Consider the following 27,750-nt stretch of genomic DNA (forward strand, 5'->3'; position numbering starts at 1 on the left):
TGTGTGAGTGGGGACGGAGGGTAGGGTGTGGGGTTAAAAATATCTTGCCATGCCACGGAGCGCACAACAGAACTCGGAAGTGAAAAGAAGGCAACTCAACAGATATTTGGAAAAAGCAGTCACACTTCAAATCAACGGTTGAAAGTGTCTCACTTGATTGAATGGAGGAGGGTAAAAGTGTTGACAATTGTTGATGCATAGGATATAACCAAAGCCATCGTTATAATTAAGTAGTGGTACGTAAATCCAGCACAGGTTAATGAAAAAGAAAAACTACTTATTCGTTTCTATATTCCTTGTATTGAAGAATTTCATTAATAAAGTAATTAACTTGTGCCTCTGTCAAGCATCTCTCAATATTGCAGCAAAGACATCCTGTTCTGCATCTTCAGTTGCTCATAGAATTTAGCAATGAATTCCTCAGCATGCCTGTCAACCTGATGGTCATTATCTTCACTGAACGAGTTCGAGATCCTTCGACACATCGGAGACAACAAAGGGCTCAGCCTCTGAAGAGCAGGCAACTTGTTATGATCAAGGAAATCCTTGCTGAAGTATTCATTGTTGTGATCCAACTTGGGAAGAACAATAGTGTTAGGCTCTTCATTTTCTTCAAATCGATGTGGATGAATGCATGGAAAGTGAAGCATATGTTTGGGAAAGTAGTGATGTTTTCTCTTAGCCATGTTGAAGATGGCAGGGTTGTTGTTGCAGGAGAATTCATATTCTTGAAGCCCAAAGCCACTCTGGTTGCTACTATCTTTGGAATGGTGGAACACCAAATTCCTCAAGCTTTTGCCATAGACTTTGCCTCTCTCTATCATCAGATGCATGTCCATGAGCATCTTCCGCTTGGAGGTGAGGCCTTTTCTGATCATGAAGAAAGCTATCCGCACAAATCTCCAAAGACCCTTTGATGAAACATGATTTACACCAGAATGGATATTCTCCATTTCTTGCAATTTCTGATCAAACCTCACAAGGTCTGATACTCAAAAAAAAAAACCAATCTGATCAAATTCTATTAAAAAACCAGGAGGAGGATTGAACAATACAAAGGCTTGCAATGCCTGCGAGATGTGAAACCTCAGAAGGTGAGCCGATGAAAGGGCATGGAATGCCTCTAGCTTATATTTAATAGTGAAGGAATGAAGTAATGACAGAGGAATTGATAATGGGAAATTTGCAAAGAAGAAGTCCTGAGCCAGCTTGATTGGTTCGTCGCTAGTGTGGTACCGAGCAAGCAGGTAACCCACTTCAAAATAAAAAAATTCGAAAATGATGCGCACATGGTAATGGAGGCTAAAACTGTTTGATCACAGCTAGGGTTAGACATTATTAAACTTGTGGGGAAGTTTCATCCACATAAAATGGACATTAAAATTTTTACAGTTAAGAGTTGTCAAACACGTATTGAAGGTTGTCAACTCTACTTTACTGGCACATGCCTCTTTGTTGAAAGTACCAAATCAGTTTTTTTTTTCGCTATGCACTACTATAGTCTCCTCCCTACTGGAAAACAATAACACGCCAATCAAACATCCATTTCCTTTCAAACAGAGTGACCACTATGGTAATGGATCTGTCACTGTAATAAAAAACATATAGGAATGTCCTGCACTCTTCTCTTTTTGGCATTTTGTCAGTGTCTTATAAGGCTATACAAACATGGGTGACATTGACTAGAGGTTTAATTTAATATCAAATTCCACTTTAATCTCACATAAGTGGGGAGACGCATGTCACTGTTATGACAACACAATGACACTAGTAACTTGAGTGAGACATCATCCAAACTTTTCATGTAATCATATCGTTTTGCACGTTATAGGGGGGCACTACTAGATCATTCTAGCGTTATGTAATCCAGCAAAGTGATAAAATTCCGTGCCTACCAGTCGGTCATGCATATATCAATTTTTATGTGGACCCATTGATTCACATACCAATGGTGCTCATAGTGTCACTGTAAACCTCGTGCTCACCTATTTCACATGAAACATTGGGAGTACGTCGATAAGGTGTTTTCCTTGTGATAGCTATCTTTGTGATTGGACTCCTAGAAAAGGGTGGTTGAATAGAAAAGTCATCAATGTTTAATATGTTTTCCTTATGTTAGGCATCTCCATGTACAAATCACAAACCTCTTGATACACTAAAAATGAATTCATGAATGGTTAGAGAAATGGTATAAATAAGGAAAAACAATTATGTTAAACAAGAGAGGCTTACACTGTCTTCTTTATTTATAATATTTTGAACGCAAGAAATTATTCTTATATCGTAGATAATACCCATGTGCTCATACCTGAAGCGGAAAGTCTGCTTAACGAATCTGCTTGAAATACATGTTTAAAGAACCATCCACATCTTTACTCTTGGTATTCTTTCAGGTATCAAGAGTTCCAAAGACTTACCAAATACAAAGGAAAGGCTTCATTGTGTCAACACAAAAATAAAGGAAAGACTGTTAGCACAAAAACAAAGAATTTCAACACAAAATCCATTTAGTGTTAGATCAATATAATGAATACCTCAGCCAGATGCAGCACTCTAGATGTGTGACCTGTAAAGCTATCTTATCTTAACCATATATGGATATTTCCATAAGGTCAGCTGGTTCTGGCTAAATCAATGTGAGCAGATAATACCCCTATGCTCATTCCTGAAGGAGGACAATCTGCTTAACGGATATGCATGAGATACATGTTAAAAGCACCAGCCGCATCTTTAGGCTTTGTCCTCTTTAAGATATCAGGAGCTCCAAAGACTTGCCAAAACCTAAGAGTCTCATCTCCTGCAACCAATGCAACGGTGTACCCATCTGGACTTTGAAAATACAAAACAAAAGAAAGACTGTCAGCAAAAAGGCTAAGACTGTCAGCACAAACCCATTTAGCGATAGATCAATAGAATCAACACCTCTACCTATTTGAATTGCAGGGGATGTAACAATTTATTCCTATAACAAAATTATTATGGTATAGAGTATATCCGCTACTCTTACCTAAGATGATTACCCTTTCCATGTCAGACTGGTACATGTCTAGAACAACATCTCCATGTACAAATCACAAACCTCTTGATACACTAAAAATGAATTCATGAATGGTTAGAGAAATGGTATAAAAAGGAAAAAAAGTTATGTTAAATAAGAGAGGCTTACAATGTCTTCTTTATTCATAATATTTGAATGCAAGAAATTATTCTTATACCGCAGATAATACCCATGTGCTCATGCCTGAAGCGGTAAATCTTCTTAACGAATCTGCTTGAAATACGTGTTTAACGCGCCATCCACATCTTTACTCTTGGTACTCTTTAAGGTATCAAGAGCTCCAAAGACTTACCAAATACAAAGGAAATGGTGTCATTGTGTCAACACAAAAACAAAGGAAAGACTGTCAGCAAAAAAACAAAGACTTTCAACACAAAATCCATTTAGCGTTAGATCAATACAATGAATACCTCTGCCAGATGCATCACTCTAGACGTGTGACCTGTAAAGCTATCTTATCTTAACCATATATGGATATTTCCATAAGGTCAACGGGTTCTGGCTAAATCAATGTGAACAGATAGTACCCTTATGCTCATTCCTGAAGGAGGACAATCTGCTTAGCAGATATGCGTGAGATACATGTTAAAAGCACCAGCCACATCTTTACGCTTTGTCCTCTTTAAGGTATCAGGAGCTCCAAAGACTTGCCAAAACCTAAGAGTCTCATCTCCTGCAGCCAATGCAACAGTGTACCCATCTGGACTCTAAAAATACAAAACAAAAGAAAGACTATCAGCAAAAAGGCTAAGATTGTTAGCACAAACCCATTTAATGATAGATCAATAGAATGAATACCTCTGCCTATTTGAATTGCAAGGAATGTAACAATTTATTCCTACAAAAAAATCATTATGGTACAAAGTATATTCTCTACTCTTACCTGAGAAGATTACCCTTTCCATGTCAGACTTGTACATGTCCAGAACAACATCTCCATGTACAAATCACAAACCTCTTGATACACTAAAAATGAATTCATGAATGGTTAGAGAAATGGTATAAAGAAGGAAAAATAGTTATGTTAAACAAGAGAGGCTTACAGTGTCTTCTTTATTTATAAAATTTTGAATGCAAGAAATTATTCTTATACCGCAGATAATACCCATGTGCTCATACCTGAAGCGGTAAATATGCTTAACGAATCTGCTTGAAATACATGTTTAAAGCACCAGTTGATATGGAGTATGCTTTCCAACCAGAAAGAAATAAAAGAGCTAGAAAGTACTGAATCTCTATGTCCTTTTACATACTTAAACCAATTCCCCAAAATATTCAGATGAAGGAAAGTTGTCTAAAGTCGTCCGTAGTGCATACAAAAGGCTAGGAAATCTTGACCAGACTTTACTTGAAGCATACAATTTTTGGATGTCTAGAATAGTATTTTAAAAATTCACTACATGGAAATATATTCACTTCAAAGCAAATTCACTTCAAAGCAGGAATTAAGTTTCTACAACATGAATAGCATGAACATGGTGAAGAATGTGAAGTCCATTGTCCACTTCTTCCCTCTCTACTACTCCAAAGATGACCAGACGTTGTGAAATGCACCATTCCATTCCTAATATGATCAATGTAACCTTGTGAAATCCTTCTGCAATTATGGCAATACCATGACATCACAGAGATTCAGAGAGGTTGCTTTCATGTGGGGAAGAGAGTTTAACTAGGCATCCTCTGGATAAGGCCTTCACCAAAGTAATCAAAGGTGATCATTACTTGAATTATTACATATTGAACATAGCTGTCGCTGTGACCTAGAAGCATGACCTGCATAGAAATTACCATTTCAGCTTTTTGTCTGTGACAGAGATTAATAGATAGAACTGTAAATTCGTTGAAAGGAATCCAATGGCAGTATGAGACCTCGTTATGGTGAGTGAAGTAATTATTTGATATGGTGATGGCAGTGGATCCCATAATTGCATCGATTAGGCCGTCATTACAGTTGGAAAGAGAATAGTGGTCTATCCAGATATAGCGTCCTCCAAAAATTGAAATGCCATCACCATCTGCCAGTGTTCTCCAACCATAATGCTCAGGGAAATCCCTCACGAAGGCATTTCCTGTTTGAATGCGGTCGTGGATGCTGATACCATGAATAATGATGTTGGTTACATACTGTATCGTTATGCAGGCACCATGGGCATGGACATCGACACGTCTGCCATCAATGGTCTTGAAACTATTCATGATGAGCTCTTCTTTGTGCTGAATGGCCATGTCACTCTCAAATATGATCTAGAGCGGCTAGTCTTGAATAACAGCGTAGCAGAGAGTACCAGGTCTAGGATTCATAGCATCGTTGTCACTGGAATAGGTTACTACATAGTATTGACTACCCTTTCCTCCCATGGCATTCCGGCCAAAGCCAATAGCACAATCTGCAAGATTTTGCCTGTTCATTTTCCAATTTGGATTACAGCGCCAGAAATCATCTTTTGGATTACCGGTTCCACAGGACAAACAGGTCAGCTTTCTTCAGGAATCATTGATACTTCTGCATCACACACCATTCCCATGCATAAAATCAGTAAAATTTCATAAGAAATACTCTGCATTTTAGATACTCAATTGCAATCAATTAGTATAGATGTCATTCTCATCGCTTTCAAATATATAGCTGGAGATTGAAAAAATTTAAATGGGGCACTTACTTATGGACCGATTTAACTACTTGTTCAGGAATCTGTATTGAAAAAGAAGAATTACGTTTCTGTTGTCGTGTTTGCTCTATTTCTTGTATAGTGGGGTGCCCTCTAGGGAAACCCATGGTGTTTTCCAAAATTCAGTGAGTTTTTACTGCAGAACAATTTGGAGCAAGGATTTGAAGGCAGACTATTACCGCAAGTAGAAATAGAGAATATAACTAACTTTGGATAGTCATTTTCATCCTAGAAACTCAAGAAATCGTAGCTCTGAATGCAGAAAAATTATGCACCCTATTTATCTCTGAGAAATAATCCCACAAAGAAGTATCTTTCTTCTAAAGATTCTGCACCCTGTTTATCTCTGAGAAATAATGGCACAAGGAAGTATCTTTCTTCTATACTCACAACAGTTCTCTAGAGCTACAACAACTGTGGATTCTGAAAACATGAAAATGGCTAGAGATTCAAAAATACCAGTGTTCTGCCAACAGGGGAGAATCTGAAATTCAAGGATGTGTGTTGCTGTAAGTGTGGAACAGTGTCCTTATCTACAATGTTGGTATACTGGTCTTGAATTGAGATTGGGATTTGGGATTTATGTTTCCTTTTATAATTTTCACAAAGCTCTGCAGATTAATTGTATTAAATGATGTTAATGTCTGGTCGGTCCGTAAGCCCATTAAATTAAAATGGAAAAAATTGATGCTAACAGAAAAAAGACCTAAAGTAGCATCCCAGAATTTTTTAACCAGCCAGAGGTTTATGCCTCCATAACCTTTTTAATCCTTTCCAGCTTACTAAAGCTGGGATGGAGATGTTTCTCTCATAATACTGTAACCATTCTCTTGGCACCCAGTGAGAAGAGCAGGGAAAGACCATTGTGGAAACTAATGCTCTGGGAAGAAATCAGTATTCAGAGGAAAAGGTATTTCTTACTGGTTACTTCTTGAAAGTTTTCATGGGTAGGTTTCTTAATATTCTAGTCAATAGTTCTAGCACTGACTTGCCGATCTTTCAATATTTTGGATGCTTGAATTTTATACCGGGGGACCAATATAGAGATAGAATAGTAGTTCCAGAGTCAACTAGGCTGCCTACAGAGTTTAGAGACACACTCATGCTGTTATTCTTTAGTTCACAGAGAGGTCATGCGGTTATTCTTTAGTTCATAGCGAGGTCATTGCTGATCTGATTCTGAGGCATCAAATTTGCATGAAATATATTCTACTTACAAGAAACATATAAGAAACGTTGTATCTATTTTTGGGTGCTTGTTTCTGTGAGAAATGGGTTTGGTTTCTCGATAAACATGATCCTTGATATGCAGGCACAAAGAAACCATGAAAATAAAACTAGACTTGGGGCTTGGAGCTGTCCTTTTATCTCTGATTTGGCCCACTGTCAAATCACAGAACTAGGGCACAAGAACTAGCCGTCTTGACTACCCTTTTACTCCTCCAAAAGTCAATTTTTAGGGCATAAAATGTACAACCCTCTTGTTATGACAAATCTGCCACTTGTTCACAACAGTTAGGGCCACCCAAATAGCCACTAACAGTCCAAGCACTGTAATTAGTCTACTTCATAACTTTCCAAAATCAGACATACAAGCCCTAGCAAAACATCAACATGAAAGACATACAACATACCTCTCTAGGACGCCATCATCTGCCCTCAAATACTTGGCCCTGTGCACAATATCTTCTAAGGTTTTTGGCATTGTCTAGAGCTTTCTGTAACAACTACAGTGTTGCCCCAACTTGATCTAACAATCCTCAAAGACCTTCGCAAATCCTCTCTACTACTCCAAAGATGAACAGACTTAGGGCTTCTAGCTGCCCTCTTATCTCTAATTTGGCCCACTGTCAATCACAGAACTAGGCCCCAATAACTAGTCGTCTTGACTACCCTTCTCCAAAAGTCAATTCTTAGGGCATACACTCTATAACCCTCTTGTTGTGACAAATCTGCCACTTGTCCACAACACTTAGGGTTACCCAAACAACCACTAACAGTCCTCTAACCACTGTACTTAGGCTGCTTCAAAACTTTCCAAAAATAGACCTACAATCCCTAGCAAAACATCAACATGAAAGACATACAACATACCTCTCTAGGACGTCATCATCTGCCCTCAAATACTTGGACCTGTGCACAATATCTTCTAAGGTTTTTGACCCTACCTAGGGCTTCCTATAAAAGCTACAGTGCTGCCCCAACTCGGCCTAACAGTCCTCAAACACCTATGCAAATCCTCCTCTAGAAGCCCTCTACTCCTGTGCTACAACTCGGCCTTTATATCAGAGCTGTTCCAGGGTTGTGTTGCAATACACAAAAGATATTTCGGCCTGTTCACAGAGAAATTACACCTCAACACATGCACATAATCTGCCTCTCCAACTTGGCTAGGCCCAATCCAAACACAAGAAAGATGGGCCCATAGCTCTTGAAAACATTTTGGACTAGAACAATGCATCAAAATGAGTGGGCCCATAGCTCTTGAAAACACTGAAATAGAGGAGGGACGACCAATGATAGACCATAACAATGCTTCAAAACAAATAAGCCTGTTATTTTTGAAAACAATTGAAATAGAGGGAAGATGGTGGTGGTGATATTAACGTGTGCATCTACTAAACATACGGCACTTATATCAATCTTTGAGTTGAGACTTGAGAGGTTGTCTGGTTGGCATCGTTTGGATGAACTACACACAGAAACAGTTACACAATTTGGAAGAGTAGGTTCTTCTCACCAAAACATGTAATGATTTGGATAAGTAGTCGATCATAAAAGGACCAATTCATAAATCCTTTAAAATAGGCCTTTTAAAATGACCATATCAAATCATCAAAATTTAATAGGCATGAATGAGATAGAGAAAATTCTATTGGATATTTGAATTCATCCAATTATAATATTCTATGGTCGCTCTCAGGATGAAACCAATCACAAATCATTCTCAACAAATGTGTCTATCAGTTTTTTGTTCGAAAGGTAAATTAATGATGGATTAATGGAGTGAGTGGGGTCTAGGACTCAGCCAAATTAGCTTTTAATTGCTTTCAGATATCTTTCTGGTGGTCATTCTGGTTCTCTCCGGGACTAGCACTGGCACATCAGGGTGTTTTTGTTTGTTTGTGGTGTGTGTGAAAAGGGTATAAGGTTGGGGTTTGAGGTTTTGAGGCCTTACACTACAAGTTCTAGAAGATTGGGCACTATCTAGATCTTTTGAGATAATTTAGATCACTACAAAACTAAAGATTTTGCGGTGCATAGAGAGCTGAATTTTTGCATCTAGAATTCAGGGATTGAGGTGAGTGGACTGCAATATTGTGCGGTAGTCTCATAAGGTGAAAAAAAAAGAAAACACATCTAATGAGGGATTTTGGCATCTGTTATCTCAGGGTACAACAATGTAATATTTCCCTTTTAGAAAAAGAAATTCTCTGCCCCTGGATTTGCTGTGGTTCACTATGTTTGTCTTTAATGAGTTTCGTTAATAATTTAAAATGCATTACTAGAGCACTCGCAAGGCACTCCCACACTCTACTAAATAGCAAGATAGGCTTCAGATTTAAACTTCAACAATGAGTACACATTCAATGGTTACCATTCCATGCAAATTAAGCATTTTACACAGTGTTGAGTCTATGAACCAACACAACACCCCAAATGTGTTGTAGGTGTTTCTTTAGTAATTCATTGCCAAACAAACCAATACCAAAATCTGAAATAAAGAATTTCAACATGCTAATCTGATGTGTATTGATCTGGAGTTGCATTATACAATGATATCATATTTGAGTAAAAACAGAGCTTGCATTTCACTTTATAACCATGCATAAATTAGAAATAAAGAATATCAACATGCTAATCTGATGTATATTGATCTGGAGTTTCATTATAGATTGATATCAGATTTGAGTACAAACAAAGTTTGCATTTAACGCAGCGATATAGACACAATAAATGAGATAAAGGGAACCTAAAATACACGGCGAAATTCCAAGGCAGCAAGCAGTCCCTTTCTTTATGCAAACCCGTGTGAAAAGTGGAAGAATTCCTTCAACCTTCTGTCACTTCCCTGTGTAAATATCAGTCCGCCTTTGAGATAGTTCCTACAATCCTATAGGAATGAATACACTTCCCAGAACTCAGTTTCAATCCATGAAATGATGGCATACACAATCAACAGTAGTGGTACAAATAGCAGGGTGCTTGGCTTCCAATATTCACTGAAATATCCCCTTGGAATCTTGGTTTTTCTCCTTGTTTTTGCACAGGTCACACATCCAACTAAATGGATGCCTCCAACAAGGTAACAAGGTCACTAGAGGCCCCACACAGTTGTGAAACTCTTGCCTCTTGCCTCAAGATAATCTCTAAAAAATTTCTGATCTGGTCATGACTGTAAATGTGTGACAGTGAGGCCTTTCTTGAGGCAAATGCAACCCTTGAAATTGCCCAAATAATTCCTCCACAACTTCAGATTTTTGGCACAGGCAATGGTTCTCTTAAGGAAGAATTAGAACTGTTGATGTGAGATGTTGAGGTGAACTAAGCCGGGGACTTTGAATGGTGGAAATCTCTTGCCAATGGGGCCTTGCAGTAGTAAGTGGAGGTGTCTTTATGGTCACCTATTTGAGAAAACATTGCATCATAGATCTACCATTGTATGTGTTTATTGGTAACTCGACACCCCAATTGCTAAGATAATTTGGAAAAAGGTGGTGATCAATGTCATAGATTTGAGATGATCAATCTCATAAGACCAAACACCTATGGGTTGGATAGCAAAACAAAGTAGCAAGTAACCTCGACAATCTTTATATAGACAAAGAAATCTCCTCCAATTGTCATGGAAGACAATTCATTGAAAATGAAGTGTTTCACCATGTTTATATATCGAGGGCCTCAACCACATACACAAATGATCCAAATCATGTGGAAATTTAATAAAAATTCCATGTATTCCTATCAAGTTAAGAATATCAACTTATGGATTTGCATGAACAAGCTTTACCACAGGACTAGTCTTCTTGATATCGTTGACGCGTGGATTGCAAATATAGCCTAAGGAAACATATTTTAATTTACAATGTCAATAAACACTTTAGACATCCTTATCCTGCAGGATATCCTCTGCAACTTATTATTACTTTCTTTTCTCCCCTTGCCTTTCCTAAATCATAATTATGACTTCACGGATGAATCAAAATTTGATTCTAGTTGGCATGCCCTTCAAACTGTAGGAAAATAGGATCCACAAAAGGTGGAGAGAGAAAATAAAAGAAATATCTTAGTATTAATATTGCAACAATATATTTTTCATGCACAATGAATCACAATAGATGACGTTAAATCACTCAAACATTGTGGCATAAACATTAATGATTCTCAATGATAAAGTAATTGAATGTTGTCACTCCAATAGTCTTTTTAAACTTAAAATAACATATTTTATTTTTACCTAGATTTTACTTCCACCTCAATAAAAAATTTTGAAGTTCTACATTTGAGAATTCTGCTAAAAATGTAGAAACTAAATTCTTCACTATGTTCATGCTATTCATGGAATTTTTAAAACAAATTTACTTCAAAGCAGAAATTAAGTTGTTCATGTAATTATAAAGAAATAGAACCAGACACGGCTGAGGAAATTGTTGATTCTTCAAACAGTTTTGAAGGCAGTATTGATGTGTTCGTTAGTTCGGGAATGCCTTGACTCTGTTCTAGTTCCCCTAGTATTAATATTAATGATGTGTTCCCTTTGCTATAATGATTTCAATACTCCATTAAACAAGCCCAACCCTACCGACAATAATGATGTGTTCCTTGTTCAGGTATGGATGAATCTGTTCTTGAAAAAGCAGTCACGGCTGAGGACACTGTTCAAAATAAAATCAATTCTTAAGATAGTACTGATTTGTTCCCTTGTTCAGGTATTATTCTTCAAGAAAAAAAATGGGTTTCCTCTATATCTATAGTAATGAAATGTTTTCTTCACATTTATAAGTGTTTTTACTCCATGAAACACAACCCAGCCACTAAATCTGTTCTTGAGCATTGATTAATTGTTAGAGTATGGGTAATCTCCACTTAAGACCACATGGCGACCCACTACCTTTATGTCTCCATATACATAAAGGTGTGCTACCTTAGAAGAGCACCAATATGCAATAAATAACCCTGAAATATGCTTGGAAAATGAAAAGACATAAAATAATGTAGAGTAGCGGTGGCAGAGAGGGTATAAAAACTTAGAATTATGTTTAACCCTCCAATATACTTAACTACACATGGAATAAGTGAGCTCAAATGAATGCCAATGCAGTGAATGCCCATGAGCTCTAGTTTCATCAATTCATGAGTAAATGTTGGTGTGGGATTAAACCAAATAATGCTAATTTCATGCCTCATACTTCTCAAAGACCCAAGCTACAAATATCATGGCTTGGTATTATACTTATGCGCAGATTTGTGGAGATTTGAGATGTTCAGAGGAGAATCAATCATATTTCCATAACACCCCTCTAGAACCTATTTCATGCTAACGAATTAGAGTATAGTGCCAAACACATGATCACATATCCAAGCAAAAGATCATCCCAGTGCATTTCCTAGAATGTTAGATATCAAGTGACTCAATGTGGCCATTTATTGCACATAAGTTGAAATATATAACAATGAGCCAATGGGGCATGCATTTTCATAAAAGGATGACCTCATTTCTCAAAACACACCAAGAGGAACTAGGATTGTTACAATGTTGTATGTTGGGTTAGGATGCAACACTATCATGTTATAAGACACAATTGCATATAAAAGGTTATACTCCATGGGATACATAAAGAAAATTCCTTTTCTTGTCTTAATTAGAAAGGAGACAATTTTTCATTAACAAAAAAGAATTGTTATTTAGAAAGGAGGCATCATCCAATGAAGTTCGAGATGGTGAAGAATGCACCATACAATACATTTCAGCGACTTTTGTTCAGGAAAATCCCATCTCACTTGTTAATAATGAAACTCACGAGTATGGGTTTAAGAATTCAGATGCAATTGAAAGATACCAAGATCATGTAGTTGAAAAAGAAGAGCAAATTGAACAGGTTTACAAAAGTGAAACTCATGATGATGAAGAATGAAAATCACATAAGAATTATAACAATAGCCAAAATGATGGTTGTCCCATGTTGTCTAATGTAGTTTCTTTGAAATTTGGGGATCATCAACTGATTCATTCATCATACGATGAACCTCAAGAAGCTTATGAGAATATTCGAGTTTGAGATGTTGGTATGCAACCTCATAACTCAGCTATTGAGGATGAAGTTCATGAAGACAAATTTCATTATTCAGAGTCCAGACAATGACAAGCAGTTTTATGGCCTTGATGAATTGTATGGTTCGAAAGTGGACAGTGTCTGTAGTATGTATGAGCCAATGCCTAGTGTTTCCCAGCATGCAGGTGAGTCATCTCATTACAAGGTTGATTGGATTCATGTCTACACACAAATAGAGAGCGATACTTCAAAGCAGAAATTTAGTTGTTCATGTAATTATAAAGAAACAGAACCAGACACGGCTCAGGAAATTGTTGATTCTTCAAACAGTTTTGAAGGCAGTATTATGTGTTCGCTAGTTCAGGAATGCCTTGACTCTATTCTAGTTCCCCTAGTATTAATATTAATGATGTGTTCCCTTTGCTATAATGATTTCAATACTCCATTAAACAAGCCCAACCTTACCGACAGTAATGATGTGTTCCTTGTTCAGTTATGGATGAATCTGTTCTTGAAAAAGCAGTCACGGCTGAGGAGACTGTTCAAAATAAAATCAATTCTTAAGACAATACTAATTTGTTCCCTTGTTCAGGTATTATTCTTCAAGAAAAAATATGGGTTTCCTCTGTATTTATAGTAATGATGTGTTTTCTCCACATTTATAAGTGTTTTTACTCCATGAAACACAACCCAGCCACTAATGATCTGTTGCAATAATTCTAGAACAAATTAAACGAGCCAAGATTCCAGATAATAATGATATGTTCCCTTGTTCAGGTATAATTGATTCTATTCTTGAAACAAAAGAAACATTTCAATCGATTTTGTAGACTATAACAATGTGTTCCCTCATCAAGGTATGTATGATTTTGTGAAGCTCAAGCCGATGAAGAATGCAGTAAAGAGTATCTTCAGGAAAATCCCATATCACTTGTTAATGATGAAGGTTTAGAGGATGAATTGAATGATTCAAAAACCACTGAAGGGTATCAGGTCTCTGTAGTTGAAAACGAAGAGCAAATTGAACAGTTTTCCAAGAGTGAAACTCAGAATGCTCAAGAAACTGTATCTCCTAAGAACTACAATGAGGAAGCTCGAGAGGCTGTGAAGGATGAAGCTCATGAAATCAAGTCTTATTTTTCAAACAAAAGCAAAGTGTGTTTTGGACTTGATGAGTTCAATGGTCCTCAAAAGGAGGAAGATGAAAACCAACAGATTTATGAGAATGAAGCTTATGAAGGTGAACCAATGGATTGTGGCAACACTCCAAAATTAAAAAATAAGCTTCAATTTGATGCAGACAATTTGAATGGTGCTCACCAATTCGAACTCCTGCCAAAGGCTTTGTCTCTAGAAAATCTGTCACAGCTGGAATCATATAGTGAAGGTCAAGAGCCTGGGGAATGCAGTGAAGAGGAGCTTTTAGTTCTAAATGATGTTCAGAAATGTCACATCTCACTGGTTAATGGTGAAGCTCAAGAAGATAAATTGAGTGATCCCAAAACTAGAGAAGGATATCATGACTCTATATATCAAAGAGAGGAGCATTATGAAATTGCTTCAATGGCTGAAACTCAGGATGTTGAAGAAACCATCTTTCACAAACAAAATGATGGCTCTCCTGATGCAGTTTGGATGAAAGTGAAAAATCCTGAACAGGTAGATATGTCCAATGAACTTCAAGTAACATATGAGAACATTCAAGCTTCAGAGGATGAAGTGCATCAAGGCAACTTTTCAGACAATGGAAATGAGTTTTATAACCTCAATGAGTTGTATGGTTCAACTCCTCAAAAGGAGGAAGATGTAGTTGAGTAGATCACCAAGAATGTTCACATTCCCTTAACAAATGGTGATCAAGTGGAACATGGATCTTACAATGTAGCTATGGAAAAAAATGAAGTTGAAGATGAAGCATATAAGGAAAGCATTAGTATTGTTGATGGCATAACTGATGCAAGTCAAATTAAAGAAAAATTGTTTGATATGGACAACCATGGAAAACATGAGGGATTCATTGCCCCTAACAAAATTGAGGGAAAAGAGGATGAGCAGGAAGAAAAATCTATACAGAATAGAGCTGAAGAGACACAAGAATTCAAAGTTGGACAAAATATACAACTTGTGAAAGTAGACACAGTGGCCAGCAACCAGGAACCTTCTAACATGGATACTCCATTGAAGATGCCTATGCTTACAAAAGGCCTTGATATATCTCCTTGCTTGAATTCTTTGTTTGGATTGGACATTAGTGATCCATTAGATATGCCCAAGATTATGGAGAGTAATGATGCATTATTTTGTTAAGGTATAGCTGATTCTCTTACAGAAAATATCTCAGAGATTGTTACAGAAGCTGCATGCAAGTAGGAACTTTACCAATTGGATAATCCTTTGAAGACCCCTGAGGTTACAGAGGGATATAATATAGTTGTGGAAAAGAATGAAGTTGAATATGGAGCATGCCAGGAAAGAATTTTTATTGTTGATGGCATAACTGATGCAAGTCCAATTAGAGAACAATTGTTTGATATGGACAACAACGAAAAACATGAGTGATTCATTGACCCTGCCAAAATTGAGGGAAACAATGGCCAGGATGCTGGAGAGACCCAAAATTTCAAAGTTCGAGAAAATATACAGATTGTGGTGAGAAAGCAGAAACCTTCCCAATTTGATACTCCATTGGGGATCCCTGAGGTTACAGAGGGATATAATATATCTCCTTGTTTAAGCACCTGATTTGGCCTGGACTCCAGTATTCCATCCAAAGCTCAGGAACTTAGAAAAAGTTACAATATATCCCCTTGTTTAAGTATGAATGAATCTCTTCTAGAAGACAAGGATGTGTGTAATCAACAACTTTCCTTAGATAATCCATTGAAGAGGCTTGAACATGCCGAGGGACCAGAATATGATACCCTAGTGAAAAATCTTGAGCTTATAGAAATTGATGTGACATTAGAGACTGAATATTTTTCACTGCATGTCCCACTTGGAGACCATGTGTGTGTCATGGAGAAGGATGCTACGGTTTTGGATGGGACAGATCATTATGAAAGTATTCTCCTCACATAAAATCCTGTAGAATCTGGAGAAGTAGCTGAGGGTTATACTATTTTGGATGATATGAATGTTCCTAGTAAAGGGGATTCAAGAAGAACCAAACTTGTAGACAGAATACTAACTTTGAGCAATAGATTACAAAATTTGTAATTGGACTTACAAGGGCCATTCCCTATATTGTTGATAAGGAAAATTTCCATATTATATGTGATTTTATCTTGCTGGTAAAAGCAAGCTGTGTGTGATATGGACCTATTTAATGCTAAAGAATAAGAGTCTAGTGCCAAACACATGATCACATATCCAAGCAAAAGATCATCCCAGTGCATCTCCTAGAATGGTAGATATCAAGTGACACAATGTGGCCATTTATTGCACAAAAGTTGAATTATATAGCAATGAGCCAATGGGGAGTGCATTTTCATAAAAGGATGACCTCATTTCTCAAAACACACCCAAAGGAACTAGGATTGTTACAATGTTGTATGTTGGGTTAGGGTGCAACACTATCATGTTATAAGACACAATTGCATATAAAAGGTTATACTCCATTATTAATTTAAATTGTGATGCTAATTTACAACTAATTATTGAATTTTTTGCATTACAACACTAAAAAGAAAATATAATTGAGTGAAAAAAGTGGAACCAACATCACAAGAAAAACCCAATATGGTATGATGTCCTCTTGAAGAAACCACCCATGTCAAATGTGAGGAATATCAAGAGAGGATGAATGTAGAAAAACCCCTAAAACTTGCAGAAATGGTGAGGATCCTAAAGTAGAAACACTCCTAAATCTTGTAGAAATAGTGAGGATCCTAAAATAAATACTCTAAAGCTACATGATAGATAATGAAAGGATAATCCAAGAGAGAGAAAGACAATTAGAATTGAATGCATTGTTGCTAGAAAATCTATCTGAAATTCAGAAGCAATTGCAACAAAGACCTAATGATACCAATGATTAATTTCAAAGATAAAGATTCGTTGAGAGGTTAAAAAACACATATTATCTACAAATAAAATGAGGAAAATCACCTCCATAAAAATACACCATGCTAAAAGGATAGATACATCTAGTAACAAATCATTATTTGATTCGTCTAAGGTTGGGATAGTCAATTCATATGAGCTTCTTGGAAATGGTTCCAAGAGTGAATTACATAAGAAAAATAAAAATAAGCATTCTTGAACAAAACTTCCTTGAAGGAGAATAGATTCAAATCACAATAATGCAAGACTTTAGGAAATGGTACCAAGATGAGTTTCTTAGCCAAGATAAAACTATAATAGAAAGATATAAGTGTGAAAAAATACTAGATAGTTACTTGCAAAACAAGAAACAAGAGAGAATAAAACCACTAAGAAATTAACTAATGAATGAGAGAGACAATTCAAATTTCTAATAAAATCTAATAATATGTTATTGATGAACATGAATGCAATATATAGACTCTGCTAGAGACCAATTAATTCAAATTAGGTTGGGGTTCCATGTTCATGCACTAGTATAATTCAAAAGTACTTTCCCTAGTTGGAAAACACGTTAAATTATACTCACAAACCCAAATATACCATGAAAATAATCCCAATGCCTACATCTATACCATGAAAATAATCCCAATTCCTACAGCTATACCAATGAATACAGCTATGCCAGGAAAATAATACTAGTGCCAACATCTTTGCAAGGAAAATACATCACATTGAAAGGAAAATACCTGTGTAAAATAAACCCTTTGCGGTCTTTCTTGAAACTTCTAGCTCAGCTTCAAGTTCCTTTGAAAAATAACAATGAAAGCCCCAACATATAAAAACTAAAACAATTTGGCGCCAAAAAGATTTTCGGCCTCTACACCAAAAACGTTTCAGTGGTTTCAGCTATCTTGTTTCCATTTTAAGCCAGCCTGTTTCCATTTTAAGATGGCCTAGCCCGTTGTTTCCTGCTGTTTCCCACTCAGTCGGCGCCCATGTCTCCCACTTTTCCTAAGAATGAGGGTCTTAATATCTATCTCCCGCCACCCACGAATAAACGAGTATGTGCTCTGCTGCCATTGGGCCTCATGCCCTTAATGCCCATCACAGAAACCCTAGTCTCGTGGCTCTCAAACATTGGTGTTTGTCTCTCCATTTTCTCGACAAACCCTCCATTGCAATGGGGCAAACGAGGAGGAAGGTTTGGTTGATGACGAGGAGGAAGGTTTGGTTGTAGAAGCAAAGGTGTTGGTTCATTGCAGTGTGGAGGAAGGTTTGGTTGATGAAGATGCAACACCATTTTCCAGTGGATTCGTAATGGAAAGTCGTGGCAGGAATCAGGCAGAGAATGGAGTAGTTCTGCCAGGCCCACCGCTGGATTCTATTCCATCAATTCCTCCCAAAAGCCCAATTTCTCGTGCCATCTGGAGAATCCCTCTGGAACAAATTGAGGCGATTCTCTAGCCATCTCTTAGCACAACAGAAACAAAGTGACATTGGTGTGGCACTGTCACCATCTTTGTGAATCTGCAAACATTTCTCAATCTTTTTCGTTCCTCTGTTCCTTGTAGAAACCCTCTCTGTTCCTTGAAACCCTCTATGTTCCTGTATATACTTATGAATACAAATTGGCAAAACCAAAGTAATTAAGGTATCAAACCAATAAGTAATATTCTTATGTATATATATTGGAAAACTAAGTCAATACTACCTAATTTAACTAGCATTTATTTTCAAATAATCAAGTATCACAACCAACGAGTATTTATTTTCAAATAATCAAGTATCAAAACCAACGAATTATGATGATATCTATGTGAATCGTAAAAGTAAGTCAATACTACCAAATTTAGCTAGCACTATAAATATTATTCAAAGACAAAATGATAAGCATTAGAATTTTGTCGAATGCATCTAGTTACTTGTCATGTCTTCACTGCTAAGTTTTGGTACAATTATAGAGTATCACATTGTGATGTAAATGTAGTCTAAATTAAAATTTTAAATTACACCTTTTATTACTATATCCACTAAACATAATACAATGACCACAAGGTACCACTACTCATACTAGCATGACAAATAATTGAGCTACCACTATAACAAATAGATTTCACTACCGTGGACATAGATAAATTAGGGATTACCTTTTCACATGTATAAAAAAATATATAGATATAGTTTCCCATCGTTACTTCTATCACACTTCTTATGACAACACTTACTTTAAGAAAATCTCCCCTTAACAAAGGACATGATTATTGAAGCAACCTAATTTAATAATATAAAAGAGTAACACATTTATTATATTGGGACAAATATACTAACCTTGGATCTATCAAGGGTGGAATGGTGTCATATTACTATAAGTGAAAACCTCTTTTACAATGTGAACTTTTGAGTAAATTTTTGCATCATATTTATCATCTCAGCACTTATAGATCTATGTGAGTTCTCTTAAACAATTTTATCTTAATTGTTTTAAAACTAACATCGGACATTAAGTCAGGCTGACTATTCACTTTCCAAGGCAGATAATATGTCAACTTGGCAGTTACCTGCATTATAACTTAATATTAAATACTATGCTTATTTTTTCTATTAATATGAATGCTTCTAATATTTAATATATTGTTAAGTAGACTACCCATTGAATAATTAGTGAAGTATCTAATATTGGATGAGAGAGTTGTAAGGCTAAAATTTTGGCTACCACAGGTTAAATTTGGTGTTTGTATCATGTCATGCAAAATTAGGTTTCACACCTCTCCAGGTATCAATCAAAATAATTTACACATACCAATCAAAGGCATTCAATAGATGGTTAAAGTAGTGGTTGGGAAGAGTAGTGGTTGGGAGGAGTTCATTGTCAGAAACATCCAAGGGTTCCCAAACTAGAGAAACAAGGGCATGTGTTTGATTTATGGGCTAACATTTGAAAATTTTCTACGAGAAGAGGAGTTGGTGGGAGTCCTTATGGAAAGGGCTTGCACCTCTTCCTTTATTTCTTAAAGTAGGCTTGAAATAAGTGATTATAGATATATGATACATATAATATGCAAAACACTCACAACACAATAATATTGAACATTTGCATGAGACATAACTTAATTTATTTTCAATATATTTTTGCTTTAAAAAAGGCAATATATGCTACCATGATGCAATACACTGATTCACCAAAATTGGGCACCAAACAAATGAATTGGACCATGGATGTTGTGTACAATGACAATCATCCACGAATATGGGATGGAGGTTATGTCTAAGTTCAGGGAGGCTTTTAGCTTTTTTGACAAGGATGGAGGTGGATGTATCACAACAAAGGAGCTCAGGACAATAATGCATTCTTTGGGTCACAACCCCAATGTATATTGGAAGTGGTCCAAATGTTTTATATTCAATAATCCAGTCTCGAATACAATCAACCACAAAAGAGTAGTTATAATCTGCCTGTAAATGCAACATATTAAATAAACCATTCCAAAATGATTTTTCTGAGGAGAATCAAAGAAATAGATGAGTCTGGCTATCCATCACCTCCATACGAGTAAACAACAACCAGGCCCACTCTGTCCTTTACGATACATTGTCTCATGCCAAGATGAAGCCAAAAATATACATTTACTGATATTCTTAAGTAGAGCGAAAATATGAAGCCAATGTACAGAGATTCTCTAAAGGACTGCTCGAACTAGAGTCAACTTGCCTCCTAGGGAGAGCCACCTTTGTGCCCATGATAAAAGTTTACAGTGGATTTTCTCTATAAGTCAACTCCAATCCTTAATTCCATAACAATTAGGTTGGAGCATAAATCTAAGATTTTCAAAATCTGCATCCAATGTAGTGGAGATAACACCAAAAATATGATAAATCTCTAGTACCAATGCATCATCTCGGTAAGAAGAAATCATATGAGATTTATTATTATTCATAAGGAGTGCAGATACTGATCAAAAGAGGTCAATCTACCAAATAGTAACACATCATCGACAAATATCAAAGGAGTAGCTGTGACTTGTCTACCTACACAATTACATTTAATCCATCTACCTCCACACGTGCAACGAAAATTACTGCCCTTGTTAATTTTGTGACTAATTCTTCCACAATCCAATATTTTATCCTCAACGTCTTCTTCTCACAAAAGTTGTCATAGATACTTTTAAGTAGGGATATTGTCTACTAACAAATATTATGTAATTTGCCTCCACCATCCTTGTAGAAATTATGGTGTAGAGTTTCAACTACTTATGAAGTTTTAATCAAAATCACAAGACACAAACCTACTCTATTGCTCTCTTGAAGTTAATTCACAATTTAGAAAAAAAATTTCATACATGCAATAAGAAATAACACACATGCACACATAATTTTTCCTGAGGAAAGAAATATGCTATAAAACCCAATCTCTACTTGCATTAATATGATGAATAGAAATGTATTGCAATTTATTTTCTCAAATGAGCACAACCTGCAAGTGAATAACCTGTCTCTCATCTCCTTGAGAAGCTATAACCTAGACTTAGTAAATTTATACCTCTGTTTGAGCCCATATTTCCTTGCACAATTCCTTGAGAAATTAGACCACTATTATTTAGGAATTTTTACAAAATTGATTGTGAAATTCCCAAGGTTGATCATGTGACTACATGCAACACCTGTACACTCAAGGCTAGTCTACAATTGATGTTACATTGCCTTGGAATCTCCACCATATTTGGGTAACTCGAATTCTCCATGCACTAGATATTTTGGGTTGATTGATCAATTAACTGGATGATCACTGAGTTTGACTAAAGTCCCACTGCACAATTGGCCTTCCACTAGTATGGGCTCTGAAATGTTCCATGATAATGGCTTATTCTTGGGGCTTGGTTTTTAAGGAAAAGTCCAACGTTCACTCTAGACTAACTATGATCACCAATAACCACTTGGTAAATGCTAGTAGTCAACCAGTAAACCAACCACACAAGAATTTGAAACCGAATAGGTCAAAATGAAAATTAAGTATGTTAACGCAAGAGTTCAATAAGATGTATTTGCATGGTGTTATGAAGACTTGAAGTCTTATGACACCAGCATAATTCAACACAAAATACCTCTCAAAGAGCATCATAAACCTTTCAAACAGAAACTTAGGAGAATTAACCCAGTTCTTATGCCATCTATTGAGAAAGAAGTTAAAAGAATGTATGATGCCCAAATTATAGCCCCCATTAGATACTCAGAGTGGATTTTAAACTTAGTCACTACAAGGAAAAAGACTGGAGAAAGCAGACTTTGTGTGGATTTCAGAAATTTAAAAAGGTCTCATTAAAAAACAACTATCCTCTACCAAAAATGGACCGTATCCTTTAGAGGGTAGTAGGTTCATCTAGGATTTCATTACTTGATGGATTCTCTGGATATAACTAGATCTTAGTTCAACCAGAGTATCAAGCCAAAACTACATTTACTACTCCTTAGGGTACCTTGATGTATTTGAATATGCCTTTTTGATTAATGAACGCAGGAGCAACATTTTAGAGATCTATGAATATAGCTTTTTCCAAGGAGATCCATGACATCCTAGTAGTATACCAAGATGACATCACTGTCTTTTCTAAATCTGATAATGAACACCTAGACCATTTGAGAAGAGTTTTCATCAAATGTAGGAAATTTGGGATTTCATTAAATCCCAAAAAGACACTCTTTGGTTTAGAAGAAGGAAAGCTATTGGGACATATAATATCCAAAGATGGAATTAGAATAGATCCTACTAGAATAGAGGCCATTTTGACCATTTCCCATCCTAGAAACATTAAAGAGTTACAATCATTTTTAGGCAAGATAAATTTTCTTAGGAGATTCATTTCAAATTTAGCAGAATTGATTAGAGAACTAAATAAAATGCGAATAAAGGACTCAACACTTAAATGGACAGTGGAGACCATATAGTCCTTTGAAGCCATCAAGGAAGCCTTAACCAAAACTCCAGTCCTAATAAGTCCTGATTTTCAGAAAGACTTTATAATTTTTTCTTTTGCTTCAGAGCACACCATTGCAATAGTCTTGCTACAAAATAATGACCAAGGATATGAACAACCAATTGCATTTTTTAGTAAATCCTTAAGATATGCCACACTCAAATACAATATTATGGAAAAACAAGCATTAGCTTTATTAAAGGCCATCAAAGATTTCAGAGTCTACATTTTGTATTCTCACATCATTGCTTATGTTCCAAACTCAGTAGTTAGGGACATTTTGACACAAAATGGGCCTAAAGGAAAGAGAAGCAAATGGATTGCCACAATATTGGAATATGACATAGAGATAAAGCCTACTAAGCTTATCAAAGGCCAAGGTTTAGCCAAACTCATGGTTGAATCAAACTGTCAGGCCCTAGATATAAACTTCATTAGTGTCCTTGATGACCAGGAAGAGCTGGCGACTCCACAGATTAGTGTACCTTTTACTGATTCACCCTGGTATGCAGATATTATATTTGTATTACTAAACTTACAAGCTCCTCCTCGTTTAACAAGAACTAAAGCTAGATTTTTGAAAATGAAGTCATTGAGATATTGTATTATAAATAATGCTTTGTTTTGGAAAGACATTAGTGGTATTCTATTAAACTGTTAATTGAAAGATGAAGCTGATAAAATTATGCAATAATTTCATGTTGGGGATTATGGAGGAAACTTGTATTGGAAGACTATTGCTAACAAAATTTTGAGGGCTGGTTTCTATTGGCTCACCTTGTTTGCAGATGTTAAGAAACATGTGACCTCCTGTCATAAGTGCTAGATATTTGAGGGAAAGAGAAAACTTTTACCCTTGCCTCTTAAACCAATCTCCATTGAAATTCCATTTCAACAATGGGGGTTAGACTTCATTGGAGAAATACAACCGGCCTCCTTAGCCCAACATAAGTCGACTCTGACAACCGCTGACTATTTTACCAAATGGATAGAAGCCATCCCTTCTAGACAAGCCACAGACTCTGTCATTATCTCCTTCCTAGAAAATAATATATGTCAAGGTTTGGACGCCCCCAGAAGCTCATTACTGATAATGCAGTTGCCTTTAAATCCAAGAGAATGACAGACTTCTGTAACAAATACCACATTACCCTTGGCCACTCCGCTGCATATTACTGTCAAGGTAATGGACTTGTAGAATCCTCTAACAAAATTTTGGTCAATATCATTAAAAAATTACTAGAAGACAACAAAGAGACATGGAACAAAAAGTTGTTCAATGCCTTATGGGCAGACAGACTAACTACCAAGAAGTCCATTGGCACATCGCCCTATTAGTTAGTATATAGGATGGATGCTATTTTTCCATCCTCAATGGGAGTGCCAATGATGAAGATCATCCAGGAATTACAGGTGGAACCAAACGATATTCAGAGAAGGATAAATCAGACCATACACCTGTAGCAGACCAGAGAAAAAGTATATGTAAAATCACAGGTAATCGAGGACAAAATCAAAAAGGTATTTGATAAAAAGACCAAAGCCAATGATTTTTACATAGGTGATAAATTTCTTAACTGGGATTCAAGAAGGGAAGACAAAGGCAAACATGGCAAATTTGACTTCTTATGGCAAGGGCCTTATGTCATTTATGGTTACAGGGGTGACAATGCCTTTTTCTTGAGAAAGATAGATGGATTAAATCTACTAGGAGGACCTGTCAATGGTAGGATACTGAAGCATTACTTTTCCACTGATTAACCAGAGTTCACTTTACTTTGCATCATTGTACATAACATTGCAGAGTGTAGATTGGATTGGATGGTAATCCTTTGAAGTTGAAGCCCAGAGAGAAGGCCCTGAGCTTTGAAGGGTTCGCCATCATAAGTATCAATAAAGCAGAAATCACAGAAGAACAGTTTACAAGGTAACTTCAGTCCCAATTCAAAGGCTACTAATCTTTAGAGTTCTTGACATTTCACCTGGAAATGCCAGCACCATGTGGAGCCACTATTAGAGTCCTATATTAATAGGATTCATAATTTTGAATTGGCTATAGTTAGCCTTTTAATACTGTACATACCTTTACTTTTATGCAAATGTTTTCCATATTAAAAAATTAAAAAATGTACAGAGGGTATGTCCTAAAGGAAATATCAAAGGACAAAAAGAATAAGAAAAGATCAAAAAGGTGAAAAAATATGAACCCCAAACAAAAACAGATCATGAAAGTGTGCAATTTTAAGTGGCACTACTTTTTACTTTACTGTACAAAATAATGGTTGTGTGCAGCTTGTCATAAATGCCACAATCCATGATAGTCAAACTGTTTAATCTTGACTACTTCATGCTTTAAATTTCATGTTTATAGTTAGAGAATAAAAGATCTTGCCAAACTGTTTAATCTTGGTAGATCAGTAGTTAGGTAGAGAAATAAAATGTGCTCATAAGCTTAATCTGAGCCATTCAAAGATATAAGGTTAGAACTAGATAGTTTGCTTTTCAAAAGAGAAAGGAAATAAAGGGTCTTCTAGCTTAAATGCACCCAATAAAGTGAAGAAAAAATGTTTGGGTAAGTAGAAGAAAGGTTTCATAAATACAAAGTTTATTGAATCAAAAGCACATTTATTATGCTTAATCATATGTTGCAGTGTGCAGGAGCAGTTATGAAAGGGAAAGGATGTTCACAAGTTGATTTGATTTACTTCCCCTCATTCCATTTCACCCCCCACTACATACTTACTAATTTCCCCATTATCCCATCATTTCCTAAGAAAATACCCTTTTTCCCTTCATTTTCACCCTTGCCCCATGGTTTCACACTTTTCCCTAGCAAATTACCCTCCAGAATTCATTCCCATACCCAAAACCCCTTTTACCTAGTGTGAAACCCATTCCCCTTTGAAAATATCATTTTCCCCTTATTAATTTCCCTTGGAAACCCATAAAACCCCCTTTATCTTAAGTTTTATTGCCCCCCCCCCCGCATTATTTAACTAACTCCACAATTCACATTTTCCCCGACTATAAACCTTTTAACCCACCACATTGGTGCGGTTAACAAGTTCCCCGCTATATTTTAACCTTGGTCCTGCTTTATATAACCCGTTCATTATACGCCTAACCCTAGTGATTAATTAATTAATTATAGTTTAGTGTAATTAATTACCTCAGGGCCCCGCAAATCTCCACCCCTGCTCCCACCGCCCAACTTCACTGCGCGACAGTCGTTAGATCTGTCACCCCCAGATCTGATGGTGGGCATCCATATCGCATTCATTCACCTCCCGACCTTTACCCGCTAGAGAGCACATGATATTCGTAGTTTTGCTCGGGCCCCTTTTGGCTACGTGGCATGTCCTCATTAACTCACGTGCTCTCAGGAAAATACCACCCCACTCCCAAAAGCGGTGTGATGAGCAATCAAACCGCCTCCCCGCGTAAGCCCAAAACCATCATAGTTCATTATGAAATTCCCTTCCAATTTCTAACAGTTGCCAGTTAAAAGGAAAAAGACGCCCATTTTCGCCCTTTTTCACCCTTTTTCACTCATTTTCTCTGTGAAAACCTCCTAAGCTTTCCTGCTCCACCCTGAGCCTCTGCAACCAAATTTGACCACCAACTGCCTCCTGAACACGCTCTGGAAGCCCAATTCATCCCTCTAGTGCACGCATGAAGCCACAGTACCCTCTGCAACCACCATTCACACTAGTTTGCAGCCTATACCATCATTTCCAGGTATTTTAACAAAAAACTAGAATGGCCCTCTCAGTTTAAAAACGTACAGTGAATGCAAGAAATAATTAACTGAATTTAATTGATTTCCCATAAATTGAGAATATTTCCCCTCTGAAATACCCAAACCCCTATCTTTCAAACTGCCAATACCCTATCTTTGTACGGACCTATTCAAATATTTACTTATACAATCTGTACAAGCCTAATTCCCACATGTTATCCTCAAGATGGCTGTCAAGACCTTTCTAGATGTCAGACCGGTCTCAACCCCTCATCTAGACATTGACCATTTGACCCTAGCAGAGAGGGATTTCCAAATAAAAGACATTGCAACTCCAACCCACCTTCTGAAGCTCCACTGTTGGAATAAGGAAATTTTTTTAAACCATGCTGATGACATCAACCTTTGGGAATTCAATTTTCTGAAGTACACATTCCCAGAAGTTCACCCTTTCCTAGATATTGTACATCATTGTGATCCATGTTATGTCCCTAGCCAAAGGGTTATTTTTGCCCCAAACCAGGAGTTATTATTCACCATTACACCTGAGTCAATTAACTAGATGCTTCAAATCCAATCTAGCCCCAATTGAACCCCTCTATCCATTGGACACCTGTTGGACTTATACATCACATTAGACCAGGTGAAAATTAAGCAAATCTTCGAGAATTTTATCATTGAAGACTACCATACTCCTACAGATACCCCACCCTATTCTGCCACCTTTTTCTCAGAGACTGCCAGGCACATAATCTGAAGAGGTGCCCGTGTTCATGACATTTACGACATCTGAATGGGACATGTTCATATTCCACCGCCTGCACCCATTCTTCATCATATACTTCTAGAATGATTTCGTCCAGAAGTGCTCCCGATAGGTCCATTTCTACACATATGCGGGCAAAGGAGGTGTATTTTCCTCGCAGAGTCGCCTCTAATATTTTAAAAAAATGACCTAATTTATTGCCTATGGCTTTTAAGGATTCTAGCAGCT

The 27,750-nt window shown here is 36.7% G+C and overlaps 2 pseudogenes; both read right to left on the reverse strand.

The window, feature by feature from the left end:
* Positions 1–326: 326 nt before the first annotated feature.
* LOC149213420 (uncharacterized) lies at positions 327–959 on the reverse strand (annotated as a pseudogene).
* A 3,749-nt stretch (positions 960–4,708) lies between these two features.
* Positions 4,709–5,527, reverse strand: LOC149213421 (putative pectate lyase 20 pseudogene; annotated as a pseudogene).
* Positions 5,528–27,750: the final 22,223 nt, after the last annotated feature.

Source organism: Pinus tabuliformis, chromosome 1_1, assembly GCF_031772625.1.
Source record: "Pinus tabuliformis cultivar Carrire ecotype Pingquan chromosome 1_1, CPIR1, whole genome shotgun sequence".
NCBI classification, from domain to species: Eukaryota; Viridiplantae; Streptophyta; class Pinopsida; order Pinales; family Pinaceae; genus Pinus; species Pinus tabuliformis.